We start from the raw sequence: 18,829 nt of genomic DNA, 5'->3' as shown, positions 1-18,829 counted from the left end.
AACCTATATCTAACGGAACATCTAAACTCAATTTATGACTAGGCAAACTCAACGAAAAAGGCCACAAAGCCAGCGCTAGCGTTATTTTGGTCTGCCACGATTTTATTACACTCTAAATCTCATTCAACGTAAATCTTTAGAAAAACTCAATATGTATCAACGTACGAGGGGCGATAGACTTTTAAATTTTGGCCCGAAACGAACACTATCGTGTGTAATGGGCTAAAATGCAATAAACAAGATTTATGTTGATATATCTATAAACTTGTGTGCAATTTTGCAGAGTTTACAATTGCAGTCATGCTGTTATTTTGCAGTAAGTGCATGTGATAATGCGATCGCGGTCTATATCATAAAAACAAAATAAACATAGGTGAATTATTAAGCTGACAGGTCTTAACGAGTATTATCTGGATATTAACAGGTTCCTGTATGATACTGTGTGTATGTTCTGTGTGATAATAAAGAAAATATTATACTCGTAAATAGTTGCATAATAAATAACAATAATTGGCCAAGTGTGAGGATTTAATGAACAATTAATTCTGTGATGAGACCCGCAGAGCGCGAGTCTGACTTACACTTGGTCTGTTTTCATTTGTGGGGATTGATTTTGTTATTATTTAAATAAAAGGACTTTGTCGCGTGCACTTTTATTATATTATTCTGACGTTTGAACTGACTGATGAAGCCAAGTATCCACCTCAGGCGCGGCCAGGAGCTCCGAGCTCCTCAAACGCGGTTGGCATGTGATATACCCATGACATACTCAAATTATAGTCTTATATAATAATTATAAATTATAATTGTAATTTGATGATGTGAATGTGACGTGTAAAATTATTATTTTATTAACATCGAATCAGTATTAACCATCCAGCGGCACCCTACCGAGCAACTTCGCCTTAGGCCAAATTTTTATTTATAGGATTTAAATTTAAGTGTTTTTATTATGTTTTACATACTTGTTTTTTGTTGCGTTTGTATGAAATGAAATGAAATTTTATAAATAAATAATTGAAATTGAAATTTGAAACTTGACATTACATTCGTGGTTGACTGGTTTAGTTGGTAGGATCAAGTAGTCAAAGTTCGTAATATGTATGTTACTAGTTTTGGGCTTTACTTGAGAACTAAATAGTTTGATTAGACAAACTTATATATGCTCGACTTGTCTGTTCCATAGCCTACCTTTCCGTTTCAATTGGGTTAAACTACGAGCAAAAGGAAAGTTTAGTTAGCGAATAATACCAAAACCCAACCTTTGATCCCTCTCCGTTTAATATTCTATTCAATATTTTGGAACAATGTGAGCATCCAATTAAAATGTCCAATTAAGTTTTAAATGAACATATTTCTGTACGATTTCGTTTGGAGCCGGATGGGAATGGCTTTATTTACATCGTGAAAGGGCAAGGGGATGGCGTGCCGACCGCCCACGAACCGTTAACTGTACCTATTTAATTAATTATCTGCTAACTTTCTGTAAGCAAACTGCAATTTTGTTACCAACTGTAATTTTATTGACATAGTAATTTCATTGACATATACCTGCAATTTTATAGACCAACACAAAAATAATACTAATTTGGATTAAGACTAAGATTTTAAGTTGTATCATTATGCTTGTAATTAAGTGATACCTAGTTTTATCGTAGCCTATGTATGCCTGCAACTCCAGAGGAGTTACATGCGCGTTGCCGACCCTACCGCGCCCCCCCCCCCTTCGCCCCCTCGTTGAGCTCTGGCAACCTTACTCACCGGCAGGAACACAACACTGAGTAGGGGCAGGTGGAGGTACTTCCCCAGTTGGGCTCTGCTCTAGATCTGGAATGACATCCATCAAATATAATGTAACTATGGATTTTATATAAAGTGATAAGTCTTTTCATTTTGGTGTACCTACGTACAATACAACATGAGCTAGCATTGACATATGGTAGAGAAGAGAAGAGTCGCAAAAGAAGGCTTAAAGTCATCCGCCCTACAATGGAGCTAGGCTAGTTTCCCAGCGAATTCTACTTAGAAAGATACAGGTCCGCAGGATAATCAAGATAGTTGACATAGCTCAGACAGATGTCTGGATGTGGCTTCCTTGCCATAATTACAGGAAAAAAGCAGTGTGTGAATGCCCCGAATTAGGTGGACTGGCTTAGTAAAGATCGTTGTAAATATAATTAGGAGAGTACTTTATCTAGCAGTAGAGGTCGTTCGGCTGAAACAATCATCATCAGATCATTGCATTATCATCAGATAATCATAGGTATCATTATCATGTGAATATACCTAGTTGGGGCTCGATATTTCATGGGCCTGTGACTTTTAAATAATAATAGATATTATAGGACATTATTATTACACAAATTGACTAAGCCCCCAGTAAGCTCAATAAGGATTGTGTTGTGGGTATATAGACAACGATATATAATAAATAAAAATCGTTTATTTCTGAAAAATGAGTGAATACTCTGATACTTACAGTTTTTTTCTGGCCTCCACACTAGGCTATGCCTGTCCCGTGGAGGAGTGATTGACAATCTTTAAATATCTAGTAATACAATAACGCTATAAACGAGTAACAAGTTTAAATGAAATTACCACATTACTCGTAGTTATTATAGTAAGTTTAAATTATAAAGCTAGACGGTATATACTTATTTAATATAATGAAACAAGAGAGGGACATAAAGACAAAGTAAAATAAAGTAAGTTGTTGACTTGGTAGAATTAAATATGAAAGTATAATATATAAATAAAACAAATACTTAAGAGGGAAGAATAGCTTTGTGATTCTAACGAAACAACGGTACTTTTTCAATGAAATTCGATTTGAGGAGAAAACGGTTTCCAATAACTAAATCTTAACAAATTACTTTGACGGATGATATCGATTGCTTCAGTATAATATATTCTAGGTTTATAGTTTTCACTTTTTTTAAATTAGTAATCATTTTGTTTTGCAAATTTTGAAAAATAATAGGAAAACCTATAAACGTAGTTTTTCATTGTGTCAATAACATACTAAAAATCATTTAGAATGGAAAATATTTAGAAGTAGAAAAAGATTTTCTCTTTTAGTGTGGACAATTACGTGCTATACTTTCCTCTTAAATACATTGAAAACGGTTATATCTCCGTTCTCATCACACACGTAAATGCTAATACCAGGATTTGACCCTGGGACCATCAGCTTCATAGGCAGGTTCACTAATGTCACTACCGAGTAGGCCAGAAAGGTCTTAACAAGACGTTTATTCTACAAAATTGCCTCCGACTGTTCTCTATTACCGATCTCCGACTCGCAGAAATTTGAAAAATTATGAACGGATGCCAATAACTATATGACGTATTGGAAGGTTTTACTGAAAACTGATTATTTTTAAGTGAAGAATGAGTAAATCATCACATGGCAATGGGATTCATGTAAGAATAAATTACAGGTACAATAGATAGCAGGCTTATTAAAAACATTTGAATGCCACGGAAAGTAGGGATGATTGACATCAAAAAATCTTGCATGAGGGAGTATAGATCCGGAGGCCGTGAGTTGAAGTCTCACCCAAGGCAATAAGTTTTCCACTTTTAAATTTATTCTAAGCTCAATAGCATCGATTGCAAACGTTTCTGCTTGTTAAAAAATAATTCACACAATTAACCAACATCTGGCATTCAAAATATGGTGGAAACAAATATTACTCAGAACTTTAAAAACATCATGCAAATATATTTCAATACATTCCTTAGCCAATATTTATTTAGCATTACGCTATCGAATAGTTATTTCATTGTTCTCTTTTTGCTATCAGATAGCTGCAAGTTAAATTAATATATGTACTTAAGTAGCAAATAATTTTGCGGCTCCTGCGAGCGGCGGCAAAACCGAGCGCGGCGCCGGAACAAAACTCAATTGGCGATTATATTATTATTTCACAGTTTTGCTCCATTTTACTACACGCCAATGTTTTGTACAATTTCAAATCAAGTTATATGTTCAAATAAGAACGTCACAGTGAATACAAATGAACCACTGCAACGCTCACGCAATTGTATAAAGCATTGTTCATTAATCAGTTAATCAAAGCGCTTGTTCTATACCAGTCTACACCACCGATTTCCCCAAATTTTCGGGTTGACATTCTGTTTCGATGCATTTGCATAAATCAAAAATTTTCAAATGCATTTGTTCACCAGCATACAAAATGTTGTGATTGGTGCGGAATTGATAAAGAGACTTTAATGTAGTAGCTTTGCAGCAGATTATTAGCGTTGGGGTTGATTATGTCGGTTGCATGGACGAGGAAAATGATCCCTTCCTGAAAGCGATCTTGCAGCAGCTTAGCCGGCAATAATCAACTGTGAAGCGAAAGGAGTAATTAGTGTTGAATCAGCAAGGCACAAAGGTTGTCACCTATTACGTGTGCGCTCAGTGGTTCAGGTAATGACTTATCTGTAGGTGGGTAGGTAAGGTAGATATGCTCATAGGTTAGGGGAGTAATACGACTTGTTAGTGGCAGATGTGAAGTCACTTCCAGTGTTCTACTTTTCCAATACATACATTAACTTTACGCTAACTCTCCCGTAGTCTCTAAACATGCTACTAAACGACAAAAGGAAAATTAAACATAAATATCTTTTAGTATAATCCTGCTTCAGTAAATCCTGAATAATGTGAGTTATAAAGTGAACCGCTATGTTAGGTCAATCGCTTTAACTTGTCGTCGGCATACGTAATAAGTATCGGAGCGGATGAAGCCAAAGAAATTACTTTGAACGTTAACACCGGCTGGATTGCTTTCAGAGTGCATTTTCCGGGACCGTCCAATACAGAGTCGTCGAAAACATTTCCGCACTCCGGCCAGGCGTAATTCAAATTACCTGGACACAAACCTGAGATTTTGAATTCTCTGCCGTAAATACCCCCATGTTCGATGTTAATGCTATTTTTATCATGTTGAATCTAAGTTCAACAGAGTAACAACGATCCAGATAGGTTATTTGGTTATTTGTGCAGTCTGTCTGTGTGAATTACTATTAAGTTGATATTATAATGTTTGCTTTAATATAACATGTTTGAACCAGCGGTGCAAGCAATTCTATTTTAGAAACTCAGTATAATTGCAATAACCGCACAGCGAAGGAACAAATAATAAATAAATAAACATTACTACCTAGAGAGAAACAGCGTTCATAGCTTTCAGACATGAAATTGAAAACTGGCAGACTCTGTGCTTTTCGCAGCGAAATTACCTTAACTAAATTATACAATCAAGCGTGTGCATTCATGATAGCTCCATTACGTCGTCTTCTGTTTAGTACTTACTTTACATGGGAAAATATGTTTTGTCCATGCTTAGCGAACTGTTAGAGCTCTCCGAGGACACGTTTAGCGCAAAACTAGTTAAGTACCATAAGTACGCCAGTTTCGAGATTCTGCTCAGATAATATTTACCCGCTTTATACTCGTACATCTCATTCTCTAAACAAATTGTTTTATCGCTACCTTCTAAAGTGGATCCGCTCGAGCGCGTACGTAATTCTTCTCAGTCCGCATACAAACAGCCCCTAAGGAGGCGACAATCCTCACCGCAAACAATAAAAGTATACATAAAAATAAATTTGATACTTCGGAACCGTGGACCGCGAGACATGCAATCCTCGGTCGCTCGGCACAGCGATCCGATTCCGTGAACTTGTAGATGAATGCGTTAATTCGAATACTGAATGTATCATTGGCACAAAGAGCATCATTCACTTGATGTTTCGTGGAGATGAAAAGGTGGAAATAAGTGTAGGCACAACGTGCGCGCGTGTTGTAATATCGATAAGCAAATTGCATTGTGCTAAATTGTGGCGCGACGCTGGCGTAGAGATGAAATTGGATTGCGCACTATCTAATATCGAACGTGATTTTCGATGATGATATTCGTGACACGTATGTTGATAACAAACATAACGGGACAGATTGAACTCCTCTGACACTTCCGTGTCCTTTGTGTCTTAATCTGGATTCGAATGTATATTTTGATATATGATGGTGTCATTTTACGCCACTAAATGCACGAACAACTAGGAAGGCAAAGCACACGCGGATGGTAACAAAATTACATCATTTTGATATCAAAATGTAATCGCTTACCATCAAGCATAGAATAGAGTAGGTATAACAAGTAGGTATAAACTTTTATAGTCAATATAGCCATTCCGTGTATTAATCTTTCTTGTGGGCAGAAAAGGCAGTACCTATTTCTAAATGTTGAAACACTGCACAGAAAAAAAAAAACATTACGGCTGACGGTGACGATGTTATCGCGGCAAGCCTTAGAGGACGTCTAAGCGCAATTCATACGTGAATTATTCAATGATACCAAACTAATTAATCTGATACAGGTGTGTTTCGCTCACAAAACAATTAATATTTATGAGGATATGTTTAAGCGTCCTAAATGCATAACGTTTCAGACTCTAAATGGCATTAGCATGAGTATAAACAGAACAATGACTTGAGTATAATATATCAGTAACTAATACGATTCACTCTGACAAATTGAGTCATTCGCCTACTGTCACAACGACTGGGTAATTTGCTTGGGAGCTTTATGCCTTAGTGACAAATTATCAAATTATAGGGCGCTCAATGTTCATAAACTAGTCTAGTTTAGAATAATTAAATATATATTAAGTGAAGTTATGTCTCAACTGTTTTGTTGAAAGCGAGAGTGGAGCGTATTGTTTACAATTATAGAGAGTGACAGCGTTTCTTCACGCTTTTAATTGTTAGTTGTGCTTGGGCGTAAATAGTTGTTTAATGAGGAAGGCCGGTCACACGGTCTGTGGGAAACTTCCACCACTGGTTCACTGAGGCTTGAGCCTCAGCGCCGCCGTGCCGCTTATCCGTGTGCATCGCCGCATTTCAAGAAAGAACATAGTTACGTTGTATAAAGGTGTTGGGTACATACTACCTTGTTTGTGTGGGAATGCAGAAGCTGATAACGCACTGTTGCTCGCGCATTTTGCAAAACTGTAACGCATTGTTTTACGTACAATGAGCTGTGTAGACTGTTCCATAATTAAGTTGTAAGTCACTGATGCTCGTATAGTTTTTTAAAGCGTTTGTCAGCTTATGCATTTACATTAAATACCTACTCGTAACAAACGCTAATCAAAGTATTTACTTAATTACTTTCAGAGTCGAATACTATCGAGAAGTTCAATTATGTGACTGATATTTTTTTATAAGCTCATAAATATGTTATTAATCTTGCAAGTCTTCCAGTTGGGTAGTTCCATCTAGTTAGTATTGAATACTAAGATCAAGATTTTTTTATTAAACTGGTTTCTGGTCGACCCTTCGTTTGTTAATTTAATTCGCCCCCTAAAGGAATTATTTTTTAATAAAATCCTATATCCTTTTCCGGGAATCAGACTACTTCTTTACAAAATTTTATCGAATTGGCTCAGCGGTTGAAACATGAAGAGGTAGGTAAGGTAAGGTACAGATTTCAAGATTGTCAAATCGAAGTTATTCATTTCTATCTTTTAAGCATTTAAAGATAAAACTACCCACACTTACTATTATCGCAACTAGTAGTTTCTAAAATCTTTTCATGATGATGATATTATTCAGGCATTTTTATAAAATTGTAGTTTTTCTATTACATCTGAATAGAGAAAAGGAAGAAATTTAAATTTTCTAATGTGTGCAGTAAAATCCTCGTATTCTATATTATAAAAATGGGGACATGAAACAAGGGCCTCGTAAGTTTCTTAATACAATTGCTACACCTGTTAGGCAAACCCTGCGCGCGCGAATAGAAATCCATTCTCAAGGAGAATTCGCTTTCGCGTTACACCTCTGTGAACAAAGATTAGTGCCCAATTACATATTATTTTTAGTGGCTTTAGATAACCTCGTATGTTTTTCAGATTCTAAATAATTTCAAGATTAAGTTTTAAGTAGGTACCTATATTTTACAACACCAAATTATAATATAATTAGGTATAACGGTAAATACTTACAGGCCAATCGAACGTACATTGATATGAGAATAAATGTAACTAATGTCAGTAAACAGTTTTTTTATTTGATAAAACATTCAAGAAAAGAGCGTATTCTCATCTCAAAGGCCGGAAACGCACTTACAACCTCTCTGGTATTGCGGGTGTCCATGGGCGGCGGTAATACATAGCTTACTATTAGGCGATTCATCTACAAGTTTGGCTCTTACATCATAAAACAAAAGGTCATGCATATTTGAAAATATACCTACATGTACAAAACGACCAAATAGCCTACTACGGGTACTTCCACACAATTTTAACTTAAGGTGTATAACGATGGGCCACTGCAGCTAACTGCAATAGAGTTTTTAGATTACAAAAGCGTGCCTTTAGGATAATTTCAAATAAAACAGTTATTTAAAGAACACAAAATCCTTACGCTACCATGTGTTCAGTTGTTCACATACTAACAGACTGCAAATATGTGAGGTCAAATCTGGGGCTATATATTACCCGCGGGCAGAACCACGGCCGCAACCCGCAACACGCGCGACGAGCACCTCCTGCTGGTCCCACGCTGCCGACTGGCCAAGGCTCAGAAGTTACTCGGTGTCCTGGGTGCAAAGATTCCGAAAGAGGTTATGGCTGGTGCTGGAGTAGCTGAAGTGGGATAGTCAAAAGCTTGGCGTTGATTCTCGTGCCCTTGCTCAATACTTCGAAGAGACAGAACTCTTATTGACTTCGGTGCAGCTGAGGATATAAAAAAAAACAGTACGTATAAAACCTTTTATTGCAACTGTAAAGTAACGAGGTACGTTTTTAAGACTAGGCCCTGGCCCTCGAATTAGGTTTGCCGGTGTCTTGAGGTTCCACGTACAGTACATGAGTACGTGCCCGCGCTCGCCTGTTCCCGCGTTTAAAAGCCTGACGTACGCGCACAATAAACAATAGAGTTGTTGCGAAACATCCCACTTCGAACACGAGGCATGCACGATCAGCTTATTTATGCCCTACGGACGAACTTGCCAGTACTTATTATGGCGAAATCACCCCTCAAACTTCAATTACTTGGGAATGCGCTTCTTCAGTGATGCGCTTATTAGGTTGGAACTTATGGGCTATGTCTATCGTTTTAATGAGCACGTGTAGTTTATGCGCTATTGATATCGAGTTGGTAATATTTCGTGATATTTGCGAATTTCTGACAAGGTATCAATCTTCTCATGCCTACTTCAAATGTACCTATTTTAATAAGGTAAAGAGAGGTAGAAGCTCAAATAAAAGCTCAATGGCGCTGCCATTTATTTATAGGTACTCGTAATATAATGTTATAACAAAGCTATATTCCGCAGAGTGTGTTATTCGGCGAGCAATGATGTCGCCAGAGTCTGTGCAAGTTGTCGGTTGCCGGGACATTTCCTAGCGATTCCACAGACGAAATAATACAGTAACCATGCGAGTAGAATTAGTGTTCATTCTTGTGATTTTTTTTTTCAATAGTCTATGCATCTCGTTTAAAAGTTGAACCGCACAAATTGAATGGTTCGTATCTTATTATTATACCTAATTAAAATACCTATATTTCTTGAGAATCTATTTACCATACAAAATATCTTTTCTGCTTGTTTTTTTTTTGTAAATCTGGATCCTGTCATTCGCTTACTCTTTAGTGTGCTTTGTATTTCGTTAATGAAACCTGGAATTTCCTGCTTATGTTTAGAATAATGTGACGTCAATAATACTCGTAAAATTAAAAAAAACGCTAATCATAGTTGTAGTATGGCACACTTTTCTTGAAGTCAAACAATGTTTGGCATGGTAGGTAATATTATGGAAGTTTAAGGCATTGAATTCATGGTACCTTGCCTAAAGAGCCTTGAAACAATTTCACTTTGTTCTGCTTTGCATACTGTGTTCTGTGAGGATTTGATACCATTGTGTCCAGTTCTAACCCTTCTCTGCAGATGTTAGTGTTATACACGCCGGCGACGTCTGTTTTAAACGATAATCTCGCCATTTGAACCGCATTTGCGTAGAAATGTAGTAAATAATTACACAATGTCGTATTTTCTCGCGTAAGCCTGATATTATCTCGTTTTCTCACTTATCATAGATAGCACTTATATTAGCAGTTTGTACTCGGAATTCCCATTCAATGAAGTAGGGGTGAGCCGTAGCGATTTAAACTATGCTAGACACGCGGTAGCGTGTCCAGCCAAGTTCAAAGAAAAAGTAACTAGCGACGCAGCAACCGTGTGTAATATTACACGAACCAATTCGAGCTACTTTTAACCCCTCCACAACTTGAAACCTATTTAACTTACACACATGAAATTTGGCATATTTATTCATGCCTATTAGCTTGTCTAAAATACAAAATTTCATAAACGTAGCTCAAACAATTATGGATAAATTAACTTTTAAAAACCGGCGTTGTTGTGACTGACTGACTTAAAGATCAAAAACCTACCGAAAACCTAACCCACTTCCAGATGACCTAGAATCTTGAAATTTAGCACCAAAGTAGGCAATAAGGTGTACATAGGAAAAACTCTGAAAACAGAAAATGTTTGAAAATTCGATTGAAAAAAAGTAATTTATTGATATTGATCCAAAACCTAACCCACTTACAGATAACCTATAAACTTGATAATTGGTAACAAGGTAGGCTATTAGGTGTACATGGGGGAAAAAAAACTAAAAACAGAAAATTATTGAAAATTCGATTGATAAAAAAATCATTTATTGATATAGAACACAAACCTAACCCACTTCCAGATGACCTAGACTCTTGATATTTGGCACCAAGATAGGCTATTAGGTGTACATAGGGGATAAAATCTGAAAACAAAAATATATTGAAATTTTGATTTTAAAAAACCATATATCAAAAACCTAACCAGTGGTTATTAAAGAAAAAAATATTACTGTGCTAATCCGCGATAAAATGACGTGCTAGTCAATCAGTACTAACCCGTTATACTTACTCGCGTATTTTTACATGCAATTAATGTTCCCACCCTCCCTCCGCAAAAAATAATACGCAAATAAATATAACAACTCACCACCAAAAGTACAAAACTCGACACGGGTTTCGCCTCTCTACGAGGCATCCTCAGGAGATGCTGGAGATGTTGACGGTCTGACGACCGACAACTGAAACAGTCAGTCAGTCAGTTCAGTCATTTTATCGCGGATTAGCACAGTAATATAGAAATATTACTTCTTTAATAAGCATGGATTTCCGCAAAGTAACGCCTGATTCTATTAATTATTTCCTAACTAGTGGGTCAATTTTAAAACTAGCCAAGTCAAATCCTTTATGATTTCAGGATTTTCTACACAGCACAGAACTTGGCACCCATATAGATGTCAATTCTTTTGTGGGCGAGTTAATAACGACACATAGGTAATGATATTATTAACTTGGCTCTCATTTCACATTTATGTTTTTGTTTGGATAAACATTATAAATTGTTTTATTTACAGTAGTTGAGTCAATGTTAACACTAGATAGGTACCTATATATTTCGTGTTTATACTGCGGCCTTGTATATTTCCTGATGGGCCCCTGGAAAGTTCAAAATTACAAAATTTCTACAAGGGAAGATTTCAGAAACTTTTCTTATTTTTGAATGGAGATAGAAACTTTCCGTTCCAAAATAGAAATTTTCTTTCAATTATGTAGAAATTTCTGAGATAATTTAAAAAATTATAATAATTTTCTGCAATATAATAAAATAGAATAGAAATACATAATTTATTCGTAAGCACAAACACAGAAGAGAAAATTCTATAAAACAGAAAAACATAGGAAGGAGAAAGTGCTACGAAATGATCTCATCTCAGCATGGGCATACCTTTAAACTTTGGTTAGCATAGGACCTAGGAAGTATATTGAGAATACTTTTGCTTAGCAATACAATCGAAGTATTAACCATACAAAATAATTCGGGCCGCAATGTAAATCAACACACATGTTACGACATACGCGCTTTTTATAGTAACTATCAATAAGCGTTGACAAAAGCGTTGCGAAAAAGCTCGTATTTCGCATAATGTTTGCGGTAAATTAGCAAAAAATTATTACGGGTTCATAATTAACTTTAAAAAATTCTTTATTCATGATTACACGGGTAAACGCTATGTCTAGTTTGATTTATTGTCCGTATTGAATTGACACACTGTATAATAACCAATTTAAGGTCATAGTACCCAAATAAAATAAAAATAGTATCCGGTATTTCTTATGTCATAATCATTCAGTCATAAACAGACAATACGCATTGAGGGTATTAAAATGAGAAAGAACAAAAAAGAATCGTTTCGTTCAAACAAATAAATTTATTCCAAAGCATTATATAAATTGGGTTTGATACGCATAATATCCGAATCCCATTGTACGACGCGCAAAGTTTGGTTTGGAGGCATCTTCGACAGCCGGTACAGATATAATTAATGGGTTAGCTTGTTCCATGTCTTTTATACTACACGATGCCTTAGAACTTAATATAATTTTAATGTTTGATTATGTTTGCCTGAAAGGATCTTGCACTCATAACCACCACCCGGCACTGTTTCCCCTCATCCAACGACGCCGCCGTCAAAATGGCGTGCTTTCACGGCGCTTACGTCCTTTAGATATTTTTTATGTTCGCCCGGTTAAAAGTTACTTTGAGTTTCGAAGCGACTGTTTTCAAAAGTATTCACTTAAATCTTTTGTATATGTACCTCACGTTGATACTGTTTTCGGTGCGCGGGATTTTTTAAGATTTAACTTCTAAACTAAGTAGCTGCTCAAGAAACACATGTGTTCCACAATGTATTAAAATATAGTAAAATTATTTGAAAGAATATCAATGTAAACGTTCACCAGAAAAAAGTTATTAAACCTACGTAATAGTCACAAAGTAGAGCTGTTAGGAAGTAAATAATCCTAAAACCAACACTCGTAAAATGTTTGTCGTTAAATATTCTTGAAAAAGCAAGATCATCTTGTTCTTCCTCGCGTTGTCCCGGCATTTTGTCACGGCTCATGGGAGCCTGGGGTCCGCTTGACAACTAATCCCGAGATTTGGCGTAGGCACTAGTTTTTACGAAAGCGACTACCATCTGACCTTCCAACCCAGAGGGTAAACTAGGCCTTGTTGGGATTAGTCCGGTTTCCTCGGGTGTGTAATGTTTTTAATAACAACTTTTTGCGAATATTCATTTAGCATAATTTGAATTGCATAATTTTGAATTGCAGAAATGATGATTCGGTATAAAAATAAGTGAAATAAAAACAAATTGCATAATGTCGAAAGTAATAATAATTAACTAGCATAATAATGTATTTTCATAACAGGCAACCAGCATAATGTTTATTTTTTATACAATTTATTATTCAGAAGGGTTTTCATACATCAAAACTAATATCATAATATTGAAGGTTATAAACGCCTAGTGAAAATAAAACTCATTATCAGATTATATACATAATTAAATTGCATCAAAATAAACTTATCTATGAATAAAAATGTTGTTTTTTTCTATATCTTTCTGATTTATTTTGTTACCTCTTAAAAAGGAAAGCTAATAGGTATTTAAAAAAATTGGTTCTGTCCATATGGTCACAGTTCTACCTAACACTCCTCCTCGCTTCGCTCGTCGTCGTACCTAACCAGCCTTAAAGTTCAATGAGTAGATTTTGTATAATTTAATATGTCATAGAAAATTATGCCACCTGATAATTCATTAAAATTTAGTTCTACATTTTAATCATAATATGAAATGAATGTTATTAGAAGTAAAATTATTCCTGAGGATTGTTATGAAGAATGTTTTTATGGCTATACAGTATTCTGTAATTTAATTAGTATGACAAACAACATTCTGTGGTTTGTTTTTATACATAATGTTTATTATGAGTTTCCATAGTAGTTAAATGAAATTATGCTAAAAGTTTGTATTAAAATTGAACGGCACCCGGTTTCCTCACGATGTTTTCCTTCACCGAAAAGTGACTTGTAAATATCAAATGATATGATATTTCGTACATAAGTTCTGAAAAACTCATTGGTACGAGCCGGGGTTTGAACCCGCGACCTCTAGATTGCAAGACATACGCTCTTACCGCTAGGCCACCAGCGCTCTGAAAAAAAGCAAGATCGTAACCTAGAATATTAAATGAACCAGAATCGCGTACTATAAACGTCTCTCATCCGTAACAGCAAACAGTCGGCAGCGATCGTGCGCGTCAAGCGGCCTGAATAATGACATCGGGTGACATTTAATTTTGGATACAAAAGCTTCTTTATTCTGTTTACCCTAATCCATTGCGATCCGCCCCGCCGACATTGAACCTTTCAATAAATTTAATTATTGTTTAGAACTATCCCCTCTGCTTCTCACTACACTAAACCCTTCGCCGCAAGTACCATACACATAAAGCTAAGAAAGCTAGGTAAGAATATAAGATCTGTATGGTTCTTATTGTTTTAGTAATTTATAGCTTTTGTTCTTTATAATATTGATGAGTAGTATAAGTTACGTTAACATTTATTAATATAGCTAGACTTGCTCGAAAATTTGAAACGTAGAAATTTTATTTTATTTAGCTAAATAGTAGTGAAAAATATTTACAACAATATTTAATAGGCTACAGACAATTTTCATACACAATATAAAAACAAATACAAATAATAAATACGAATCTCCAATGTACTCGCAACATCATGTCATTTGTACTCGCAATGATAAAGATCGACATTGAATAATTTATGATTTTTAGATTCACTATCGGTTATTGAATATAAATAAAGAAATTAAGTGGTGTTGATTCACGTTATCGCATATCAATAGTTACAGCTGTCGATTGCAGAACTTTTATTTGAATTAATTAACATTATTCTCATTTTCATATAAAAGAAGGTGGAGTATAGCTCCGAAGGCCAATTAAAATACTGGTTGTAAGGGTTTTGCAATGTATATTTTCGTTTAAAGCGTGCATGTCATGTCACATCATCGTGCTCAATTGTTAGCTTAGGAATAATAATTGTGTTGTTTTTTGGTTTGAGCAATGGTTGGCGTCTCCGTCAATAATAATAATGCACTTGTGCCACCTGAAGACAATGAAGCAAGTACATTTCAAAGGCGGATTAAAAGACGCGGGAGTCGTGATGAGTCAGTGACTACTTGTCGGAAATCAAGGTAGAATGTGTGGTATTAATATACTTGTATCCCATGGAGGTCAGTGTCAATTTGAATCTGCGTGTGCGTGACGAATGGATTCAAGGCATTGAATTTTCACAGACAATTGAATAAAGATATCCGTGTTGTTATGCTAAGTTATTGAGAGGTAATTTTAACCTAACTTTCTAACTTTTAATATAAATTTTTTTGAGGGTTCCAATGATATTATTTTGAGATCTATTGTTTCCTCTTATTGAGAGTTAGTTTAGTACGTACGTCAGACAGGAGCTCATAATCCAAGACGAGTGATCACCGAGTGATGTGAGATCTGTAACAGAGAAATAACATGTCAGCCTCATTCATAAAACTACCCAATACGCGCTTGGAATCTATATTAAAATTTAATTTGTTCTGAATTACGAATTACCGCGGAGGGAACAAATTTTTAGGCCTTTAAAATAAACGATAAGCGGAATACAATTAGAAATTATTTATTTATGTTCCGTGAGATGGGGTACGTGTACTTTCGGCACACGAACAACGGCGTCTTTTTCCGGTTATAAATACTCGAATGTAGTCTACATTCAACAACATATAGAATTAAGATATGTAATTATTTTAAATAGTTTTTTTTTACATTTTAAAGAAGAACAAAGAATAATGTATGTATTATTAACAGGTTACACAGTTACAAAATTACACAGGTATTATCCAGTGTATCCAAACTAGGCTGAGCCTGTATCTTGGAACTCACCGCACCGAGCCGGTTAACATATTTCAAATTAAAAGATTAATAATACACTTGAACGTGGAATAAATTTACCTACGTGACAATTATTTATTAATTAATGATGAGTTATTATTTTATTATAATTATGCTCTGAATCAGAAAATAAGTTTAAGAAATTAAAACCCCGAGTCAGGAACAAATTTTGTTAGTCATAGCTTCATTATAATCATCCTTAACCAGTTTACGAGTTATCTCCCGGGAAGTTTGTCATGAAAATCTGTTGATGGGTAACGGTCCACTGGACCGAATAAAAATTTGCGTAGAACAATCAGTTCATTTCCGATTTTATTAATAGTACATTATTGCAGAGGCCGGGAAAGAGTAATAGGTGGATGAGTTTCGCGTCGTCCGACACAGAAGACGAATCCGAAATTTCTCCAAACATGCGAGGAAATAAGGGGAAATAATCATCAATTACACTCAAATCGAACCGTCACATCAAAAAACGTCAAAAATAATTTCCCTCTTTACTTATTTAAAAAAAGTTAAAGGCACAACTTATTCTAATATCGTCGTATCGTATTGTTGTAAGAGGATTGAGAAAACAATTGTGTGCGAATAAACAATTTGGTTATTTTGGATATCTACAAAAGTTTCAGTTGACTAGGCCCGGTTCACATTTCAATCATAATTACGTTTATCTTACTAACACATGAAGTTCTTGTTATTTTTCCACTGTGAGCACCGTAGTGATAGGCTGCGATTGTCACAACTTCGAATAATTCATGAGTTGCAGAGGGCGGTTTCGAGGAGGTGTTCTTTCTCGGCATTTTGTAACAGACAAGCTTGTACAATTTCGCTCCATTGTGCCATTATTATGCAAAACTCTGACGACTGCTGATGCCGGCGAAATGTTTTTGTCGGCCTGAACTGCATTTATTAAAAGGTTATTAGAATGTAGGTCTTGGTGTCTCACATTCAAGGTTGGGCGTTTGGGAATTAGCTTAGCCTGTTTCGCGGAAAACGGAATTCCGTGGTTATAGGTTATTGTAGCTTAATCACTTTATATGTGAACTGGTTTTAACTGACAAACCTTTGCCCGTTATTCTAAATTATATATTTTTTGCTAGTAGTTGAAAGGACCATCAGAAACAATTTAATTATATTTAAAAAAATATCTGTTGTGCACATTTATTTTCTTATTACTATGATAATGTACCTACTATTAAAACAGTCATTACTTCTTGTAGATATTAATAGAATTTATATAAAGAACCAAGTGAGGAAAAAACAGACTATTCGTTTCATAGTTACTGAGGTGTTATGTTAAACTGTGTTGTACATATATGTTGTCTCTGTTGGTTTTATAGGAAAATAGCATAACTTAAGTATGTTACCAAAAAAATATATAGAATGTGTAAGTGTTGATTAATTTCTTGAAGCGAACAAACGTAACATGGCTATAGCATATTTTGTGCCGGTACAATGTTACCGTAATATTGTCTTGTATTAGGTCCCTATGACTTGTCCTGAACAGCTGAAAATATTTCAGATAACTAATAATAACGTTGCGACATCTATAATACTTAAACTTTTTTATGATTAATTGGTTCGATACCATATTGAAAGAAACTGTTTCCTAATACCTTATTGAAAAATGTGACCTCTTAGCTATCTTTCGCAACAATCGGTATAATAATGTAGTACTCGTATGCAGAATTCAATTAGTTCCTCACCATTTACAGTTGTTCTCTGTCGTATTCATTAGTCATTAATATTTCATGCTAATCGGATAGAATATTGATGAGGTCATGTTCCCGCCGTACTAAGCTTATAAGTAGGATGACATAATTTTAGTTTAAATTAGAATACATTGAAAGATGACTCGCGTAACACCCTGCAAGTCCCCAAGACCTTACCGTAGTACTGCTTGATGAAACAGTCACCATAAAGTCGTACATGATTGCCCATGCTGCGTCTCAGTAGTGTTAGGAAAAAAATGTGACCGCGGCCGGCAAAAGGTCCCGCTTTGTCGCTTGCAATAAGGACGAGATTTGCTTGTATCTTTCTACGAATAACCTGACAAGGTGTCCTTATGGCAAGCGACAATTACTACTGCAGCATTGCAGCAGCGGGAAATGAATAATATCTCTATTAATTTATTTAATAAATCGAGTGATGAAGTTGAACGTTCTAGTCGCGACAGCAATTATAAGAAAATTCAATTTATATGCGGGCATAGAATATTATGCGAACAATATACTAGGAAAACTGATTTTTAGGCGAATCGAAATAATATTACGATGACTTTGATACGAAGTAGTGCTATGCCAATCCTGTTATGCCTCGTGAAAATATGACAATCAACTTTATGCGAAAAAGAGGGCACCCGTTATCATGAAGGGTTAAACAACAACTTAGCCTCCTTGTAAAACAAATAACTAATTTTCCCTTCGTAAATCCCTTTTTTACCTTTGTACTTCTATTGATTTAAATGTACATATTTATATGCAGGTATACTAATACCTATTGCTTGTTTTAAGCGAGCACTGCAGCCCATGTACAATACATGCACATGTGCTAATGTATACTTAAAAAAGTACGAGTATACACGGATTCACAGTGTTGACAGAGTAAGGGAATAATAATTACAGACTCCCGTCAGCTAAACAATATAAATGGAGAAAATCGAGTATGAAATAGTATGTACGTTGCCACTTACGTAATTGCATTATGTTGTAGTGTAGTGTACGAGGTATTAAATAGGTTTAGTGGCTTCGGGAGGTGTCACCCCAGTTATTAATGTTATACCCCTATCAATCCACTTATAATTAATTATATGTTTACCTACGAGTTAAAGGTTGGTTACAAAACGTAACTATCTTCTTCAATTTAACAAGAATTGCTGCCACCTAAAATTAACAAGTA

At 35.4% G+C, this 18,829-nt stretch overlaps 1 protein-coding gene across 2 annotated transcripts in view; it reads right to left on the bottom strand.

Moving 5' to 3' along the window:
- LOC133517224 (uncharacterized) overlaps window positions 1-18,829 on the bottom strand; it is a 168,828-nt gene that overhangs the window by 63,344 nt on the left and 86,655 nt on the right. For both annotated transcript variants that reach the window (XM_061850437.1, XM_061850438.1), the window contains exon 3: window positions 15,448-15,499. The gene's annotated coding sequence lies outside the window, so the exon portion shown is untranslated. The remainder of the gene's footprint in view (window positions 1-15,447; window positions 15,500-18,829) is intronic.

This window comes from Cydia pomonella, chromosome 4, assembly GCF_033807575.1.
Source record: "Cydia pomonella isolate Wapato2018A chromosome 4, ilCydPomo1, whole genome shotgun sequence".
Lineage (NCBI taxonomy): Eukaryota > Metazoa > Arthropoda > Insecta > Lepidoptera > Tortricidae > Cydia > Cydia pomonella.
Note: the sequence above shows the minus strand (reverse complement) of the source record. Positions and strands in the feature narration are given on the sequence as shown.